Raw genomic sequence first — 7,698 nt, 5'->3', positions numbered from 1 at the left:
CTAACCCCAAGCCTAGCTAATGTTAGCCAGCTAGGTAACATAGCCACCTAGCTAGAATTTGTAACATATCATACATTTAGAAAATGTTTAACATACAGTTGAAGTCACAAGTTTAGATACACCTTAGCCAAATACATTTAAACTTAGTTTTCACAATTCCTGACATTTAATCCTAGTAAAAATTCCCTGTCTTAGGTCAGTTAGGATCACCACTTTATTTTAAGAATGTGAAATGTCAAAATAATAGTAGAGACAGGGGCGAAAATCTGATATCAACTTTGGAGGGGACAATTACATGACATTTTCTCAAGAGCAATTCCTGAGGGGGACACCAAAAGTAGTGCTGTAACACATAGCCTACATTGTAATATGGTAAATGTATATTGAGGAACCAAAGAAATAAGGTGTTTGCCGTACTCCTAACTACCGGTACCCAAAACTACACAACTAATCACAACAGCAATACCATTGCCTTTAACAAATCTTAGTTCAGTCACCAATTTAAGTTGAGAGTGGGGGTATCCATGGCATTTTCCAATTATGTTCCTATTTTACAAGTCAAAAAAATTGAGAACCTTTCATAATGTTGCCAAACAAAGACTCAACAAACTTACCTGAGACTCCCTGTCTCTGCCAGTCTGTCCCTGCATATCTGTCCACAACTCTGCTGTCTGTGTGCCATCTGTTGCCTGCTCTGCCTAATGACATCATTGTGAAACATTTCCATTAGAATTTAATTTCTTTCTTATGAACATTTTATCAACTAGTCTTTGAGATATTAGGCTACTAGGGTTCTTACTTTGCGTTTTGGTGTACTGAAAAATACTCTGATGTCCGTCTTTCATTTTTCTGCCATTTTTCTACCTGGCTGGCTGGCTACACACACACACACAGTGTGTAGGTTATTTATAGTAGGAGATGGGCTTCTATAATCTTTTATCATTCAATTTGGGCTTCGATCTAAAAGGTAACTAGCAAATGTGAAATGGATTAAAATGACAAGAGTTGACAGTTGTATGAGTTCACCATTTACACAACATATGCTGCAACCTTTTGTAATTTTAATAGTTTGTTTCATATTGGCTGGCTTCCAACAATAGCTGAATTTGCAAAGCTAGTGAGCACCAATTCCGTTTCAGTGGTGTTTGCTATAATCTTTGCTACCCGGGTTAAGTAAAGGTGAAATTAAAATAAATAAATAAAAGTTTCCTTGCGACAATTTAGCTTTTGCAACGAGACCATTAAATATATTTAAGACAATGGTAGAAGAGAGTGTAGTTCTGTTCAGTTTGGACTTCAGTTTAATGCTAACCTTATCACAGGGACTTTGAAGCACTAACTTACATCATCTGCATGCTGATCTTGGAATAAATTGACGATAGCAAAGATTCCATCTTTGACGAGGCCACATAAATTGAATAATTACTAGCTAGCTTAATAGTTAATATTTGCCCGCTAGCTCTGCATATTCAGCTAGTGTGTGTGTGCGATTGACTGGATTAACCTCACGTCAGTTACGTTCATTGAGTGCCTTTCAGACAGTGGATACCACCCCTCTGTTACCTTGCCAACTAAGGAACTGGCAGTGGATCAAACCATTGTGAGGCAAAGGGTGGGGGGGTCGCAATCTTTTGAAACTTAAAAACGCGCTATTAAGTGTCTATAAACAGCACAATTGCTTTCATTGCATATTATTAATATTATTTAAATTACATAGTTATGTTTCAGTGATATATTGGGGGGGACAAATCATATTTTTCCCAGGATGGGGGGGGTCGTGTCCCTGAGTAGAGAGGATGATTTATTTCAGCTTTCATTTCTTTCATCACATTACCAGTGGATCAGAAGTTTACATACACTCTATTAGTATTTGTTGCATTACCTTTAAATTGTTTAACTTGGGTCAAACGTTTCGGGTAGCCTTCCACAAGCTTCCCACAATAAGTTGGGTGAATGTTGGCCCATTCCTCCTGACAGAGCTGGTGTAACTGACTCAGGTTTGTAGGCCTCCTTGCTCACACACGCCTTTTCATTTCTGCCCACAAATCTTCTACAGGATTGAGGTCAAGGCTTTGTGATGTCCACTCCAATACCTTGACTTTTTTGTCCTTAAGCCATTTTGCCACAACTTTGGAAGTATGCTTGGGGTCATTGTCCATTTGGAAGACCCATTTGCGACCAAGCTTTAACTTCCTGACTGATGTCTTGAGATGTTGCTTCAATATTTCCACATCATTTCCCTTCCTCATGAAGCCATCCTTTTTCTGAAGTGCACCAGTCCCTCCTGCAGCAAAGCACCCCCACAACATGATGCTGCCACCCCTGTGCTTCACGGTTGGAATTGTGTTCTTCGGCTTGCAAGCCTCCCCCTTATTCTTCCAAACATAACGATGGTCATTATCGCCAAACAGTTCTATTTTAGTTTCATCAGATCAGAGGACATTTCTGCAAAAAGTACGATCTTTGTCCTCATGTGCAGTTGCAAAACGTAGTCTGGCTTTTTAATGGCGGTTTTGGAGCAGTGGCTTCTTCCTTACTGAGCAGCCTTTCAGGTTATGATGATATAGGGCTCGTTTTACTGTGGATATACATACTTTTGTACCTGTTTCCTCCAGCATCTTCACAAGGTCCTTTGCTGTTGTTCTGGGATTGATTTGCACTTTTCGCACCAAAGTACGTTCATCTGTAGGAGACAGAATGTGTCTCCTTCCAGAGTGGTATGATGGTTGAGTGGTCCCATGGTGTTTATATTTGCATACTATTGTTTGTACAGATGAACGTGGTACCTTCAGGCGTTTGGAAATTGCTCCCAAGGATGAACCAGACTTGTGGAGGTCTACAATTGTTTTTCTGCGGTCTTCGCTGACTTCTTTTGATTTTCCCATGATGTCAAGCAAAGAGGCACTGAGTTTGAAGGTAGGCCTTGCAATGCATCCACAGGTACACCTCCAATTGACTCAAATGATGTCAATTAGCCTATCAGAAGCTTCTAAAGCCATGACATAATTGTATGACATTTTCCAAGCTGTTGAAAGGCACAGTCAACTTAGTGTATGTAAACTTCTGACCCACTGGAATTGTGATACAATGAATTCTAGGTGAAATAATCTGTCTGTAAACAATTGTTGGAAAAATTACTTGTGTCATGCACAAAGTAGATGTCCTAACCAACTTGCCAAAACTATAGTTTGTTAATAACACGAAATTTGTGGATTGGTTGAAAAACTAGTTTTAATGACTCCAACCTAAGTGTATGTAAACTTCCGACTTTAACTGTATTTTACGTTTTGCTAATTCATAACATATAATACGACTTGTCATTTGTTAAATATTGTACAAAATGGGTGATGGATATTCACAAATTAATACATACCATACAAAACGTAACATATCATACTAAATGGGTTGTTTCCAGATTTACATACAGAATAATATGAAATGCGCTGAGACCATGTTGCTCTGAGTTAAATTATTGCCAGCTCAGAACCCTGTACAGCACCCTCACTGCTTCCATTATACTGAGTTCACTGGTTGAACTTCTTAGTGGGGGATTCATGTTATATAAATACAGGTCCAGCAAAGCACTCATTTCCCTGATGTTGTTACTTTCAATTACAGTATTTACTGCGATGCAGCCTCTGCAGATGTCAGGACTTTCATTTCTCTTACGCCTAGTGGAGCAGAGCAGAGGTGTTGTGAAGGAAGTTGTCAAGGAAGTGAGTTTGTGTTTATACTGGACCTCCCGCTCCCACCTACTGTCAACCAATCATGTCAATGCAGAGCTATATGGAACCCTCCGCATTGTTTCAAAATTTGGCAGGCGCACGCCACACGGTACATAGCTCAATTTGGCCTTTGCATGCCTCTGGAGGCTCCGCTCAGCTGTCCTCCCACAAGTCTACAGAAAATGTGTGTTTTGGGACCGAGAGGCACCTTTTCATTATAATGTTGGTGGAAATACGTTTCTAGCGTCCCTTACAAAAATGTACCATGGTACTACTATGGTACTTTCACTTATACCATGGTATAGTCTGAATCAGGGAAATGTACCAGGGTCTTAGTCTTGAAGTACGATGGTACTGTCATTTACCTCAATTATACCAGGGTATTGCCTCATTTTTACCGTGGTATAGGTGTGGATCACAAAAATACAATGGTTTTGACCTGTATTATACATTCTACCATGGAAACGCACAATTATCTACATTAATTGTGTGTTACCAAAGTACAATGGCAGTATAATGTATTTCGTAAATAAACCCCCGTAAGGTAAAAATAGGTTGGTTGGTATTATATTGATTAATTAATTTATAGTTTCTGATAAAGTCAGAGGCAGGCTACAATTGTTGGTCCTAGTTTGTCCGTAACATCAAAGTTAAAGGGAAATAGTTGCTGTGAAAAAGGGATAATACTTTCTGTATTAATAGTACTGTTTTTCGTTCATGTTTAGGTTGAATTGTGGGGTAATGTGAGATATATGGTAGCCTAATCTTTGGCATTTTGTAATCATTTATAGTATTTTTAGTATAGGGGTGTTGTGCTTGTTTCAGCCCGCAGAGGGAGTCGCTTGCTCTAGTGGTTCACACTCTATCACTCTACAGTGGCTCTCACACTAGCCTGCCTAGTCAGTGAGACAGTTGAATGAGAGAGCCAAGCCAACTCAAACTGAATAGAGAAGCGCCAGATGAACAAAACATTTTAAACGTTATCATCACGGTGAGCGAGTTATAAAGCATAGGATATGAAACACCAAGTTAAACGGAGTGTAATTATATCATTGTTGTTATGTATTGATGACGTTTCGATAGTTTAATTAATTTATAAACGTCTGTTAGCATAGAAGCTAACATTGGCTAAAGTTAGCTCCAGTCAAGCTAGCTTGACCTCATGGCACCATGACCAACGAACGTTCACATGGTGTAAACAAAGGGAAACATTGTAACTTGCTGTTTTGAGGGATATGTTGATAATTATATGATGAAAATGTATCTATGCGATATTCATACTTAAAAAGAAAAGTAGAATGTTGGCTATTTAGAATAGTATAAGAGTGGTCAAGTCAGTTTAATGAGTGAGAGCCAGCTAAAAACTGCACTGAAGAGAAAAGCACCACATAACTATTTGAAATCTTCAAGGTTTCAGACTCCCTTTATTCTTCTCGCCATACCCTATCCAGGTCCCAAGGTTTAACAGGGTACACTACACTACTAGACCATGGACTTGGGGCTCCCGAGTGGCACTGTGGTCTAAAGCGCTGCATCTCAGTGCTAGGGGGGTCACTACAGATCCTGGTTCAATTCCAGGCTGTATCACAGCTGGCTGTGATTGGGAGTCCCATAGGGTGGCACACAATTGGCCCAGCATCGTCCGGGTTAGGGTTTGGTCGGTGTAGGCTGTCATTGTAAATAAGAATTTGTTCTTTAACTGACTTGCCTAGATAAATAAAGGTTCATTAGTGTATTGTGGTTTTTCACTATGAGCTAAAGGGGTTTAAGAGGATACTAGGCCTATGCTTTGCCATTGCAGAGCGAGTAGTCAATGTTGCATTATGCCAGTACCATAAATTACTATGTTTTTGGTCACTTTACCTGAAAAACGGTGGGACACAGACCATCATAATACATTGGAAACAACTACCATGCTTTCCTGTTTAACTACATGCTGCTAGTACAAAACCAAGGTATTTCTTTCATTGCACTACCATGGTTCATTTTTGTACCATGGTAGTCTTCCCTGTGGCTCAGTTGGTAGAGCATGGTGTTTGCAACGCCTATGTCGTGACGTTGTATTAGTTAATGTGACGACTGTTGCTCATCGAATGATTAACGGTTTATAATTACGTGATTAAATGAATTAAGCAATGAATCAAGCAATTATTAACTCATTAACCTGGGGCACCATGGGAACATTGTTTTGATTGAGTTTCTATTTCCCAAATTAACTCAAAGGATATCAGAATATCGATTACAACAGTCGCTAAATTAATCAATTTCCTCTACAGTCTCATAATCTGAAAGTCGTATAATCCGGGAATCTGCACGGACCCGGGCTTTACCACTGAATTTACCACACCAATCTTAGTTGATTATTTATTTACTAGCAAGCTAAAATGATGATAAAAATGCACATACACAAAACACAGTCTAGCTATCGATTAGGACTTAGTATAACGGGCCAACACACTATGGCGCTTGTTACCCAAAATGGGGATTTTAAAGAGAGAGAAATAAAGGAAGTACACGAGAGAAATATACATTTGGGTTCATTTGTCAGCCATGCTTATTTAAAATTAGCCTTGCCCCGAACTGCCGCTCTTATGGGTCAGAATATAATGGTGTAATTACGTGTTGGAGTTCTCAGGTGGGAAGCTCCGCGTGGGTCGTTTAGGCTTCTAAATGACGCAGTTCTCCGGCGCAACTCTCTGGTTGTCCTCACGATGTCAGTGTCCTTCTTGGCTAAGTGGTCTGATCCTCACCCTTGATCGGAAAGGGGTCTTCTGAGGACAGACAGCTCTGTAGCTCAGAGCTCACAGCTTCGGCTCGAATGGTGTCGATACCACGATTCAATGGAGAGTGGAGGCTGGGTGGTTCGGCTTGAATTCACCCGCTTAGACACAGATACTCGTCCGTAGCTCGTGTAGAAAATATTTCTTTGTCTTCAACCTTGTGTTTCGTTTTGGGGTTCGTCGACTTTGTTAGACCTTGGCTGCAGCTTGGGGTCAATAGTCTTCTATGTTAATTCTTCACTCTCCTGTCTTATACCCTCGGGTCAGAAGTGGGTGTAACAGCCTTTAGGGCGATTCTCTGGGCGGACCAAGTCAAGGGGGGCAAGGCTTAGATTTGGCTAAAAATCCGATTTTAGACACTAACTTCACATTTCATCTTTATCAAAACATTCTGTTTGATTTGGATATTTTCCAAACAGCGTACAATGTATAAACATCAGGCATATACTGGGAAAACTCTTAAAGGTACAATGTTTTCATAATAACGTCATCTCTTAACCTTTAAAAACAAATACAAAAGTTACATACATTTTAATATTCCACTTTCGTCATAACCACCATTGTGGCTGACGGAAACCATTGTTCCAAAGTCCCTTTATTGCATGTTTAAGGTTCTGAGGCCAGTTCTCCATTGTTAGGACAAAGGAATTTCTCTGTATTATGGGCATGAGGTGTCATAAAACCCCCACATCTTCAGACCCCTAGATCTCTCCTCCTCTGTTGGGGGTTTGGGAGATAATCTGTAGGGTGGTGGTCTCCTGTACCCTGACCTGATCAGGACAGTCATGACACCAGCATGGTGTTTGGAATGCCAGGGTTGTGGGTTCGATTCCCATGGGGGGCCAGTATGAAAAAATAAATACATAAATATGCATGAAATACCACACAACATAAGAGCCAGCTTCATGAGATATGTGACACCCATTCCAACCCTCCTTCACCTGGCAGAGTGGCTTGAGTGAGAGTGCAAGTCGATGGCACGCAGTTCAGTAGCGACCAAAGCAGGGACCACCCTAGCTCACACCGAGATCAGCATAAAGACAATTAATTCCCCAAGACCTCCTCCATGGAGGTGAGCAGAGAAAGGACAAAGCCAAAGTCTCTGCACACAACCAGTCTCCAGAGGAAAGGTCACAGAAGAAGCCAAAGAAATATTGTCTGTTCTGTAACACAGCATTACATGAACCAAAGAA

Source organism: Salmo trutta, chromosome 27 (assembly GCF_901001165.1).
Source record: "Salmo trutta chromosome 27, fSalTru1.1, whole genome shotgun sequence".
In the NCBI taxonomy this organism is placed as follows: Eukaryota; Metazoa; Chordata; class Actinopteri; order Salmoniformes; family Salmonidae; genus Salmo; species Salmo trutta.
This window is presented reverse-complemented; position numbering follows the sequence as displayed.